This window comes from Tachysurus fulvidraco, chromosome 6 (genome assembly GCF_022655615.1).
Source record: "Tachysurus fulvidraco isolate hzauxx_2018 chromosome 6, HZAU_PFXX_2.0, whole genome shotgun sequence".
NCBI classification, from domain to species: Eukaryota; Metazoa; Chordata; class Actinopteri; order Siluriformes; family Bagridae; genus Tachysurus; species Tachysurus fulvidraco.
Window position 1 is genome coordinate 3,655,784 of NC_062523.1, and position 723 is coordinate 3,656,506.

The window sequence follows — 723 nt, forward strand, 5'->3', positions numbered from 1 at the left end:
CAGCGTCACGTCTATTTATTGTCTAGAAAACTTGAGGCTTCATTTAATAAAAGTCAAAATATAATTAATAAAATAATTCATTTTAATATAAATAAAAACTGTAATTCACACAAAACAAAAAATCAATAAATCAATCAATCAAGAAATCAATAAATAAACAACAAACTTTAATTTTCATATAGGAAATTGTGGTGATTATATTTCAATTTATTCGTCAAATTTCTTTTGTTTTTATTTTTAGAATTTTAGAATTTTTAGAATTTTTTATTTTTTAGAATTTTATGCATTGTATTTTTATTTTTGCAAACATCTAAAGTATTTTGATATTAATTCTACATTTTGAAATATCTACTGTATCCTGTGCATTTTGTGTATCTGTCTGTATTATACTCTATTTTAGTGATTTGTCTTAATTACATTTTTATCACCAGCTTTCTGACAGACAGGCAGCAGCTAGTGCGACTGGGAAAACTCAAATCTAGCACCCGCACCATCCAGGGCTGTGTTCTATCCCCACTACTCTTCTCCCTGTAAACGAATGACTGCACCTCTAATGACCCCTCTGTCAAGCTCCTGAATTTTGCCGACGACACCACACTGATCGGCCTCATCCGGGACGGTGACGAGTCTGCTTACAGACTGGAGGTTGAGTGGCCGGCTGTCTGGTGCAGCCTTAACAACCTGGAGCTGAACACGCTCAAGACCGTGGAGATGATAGTGGAC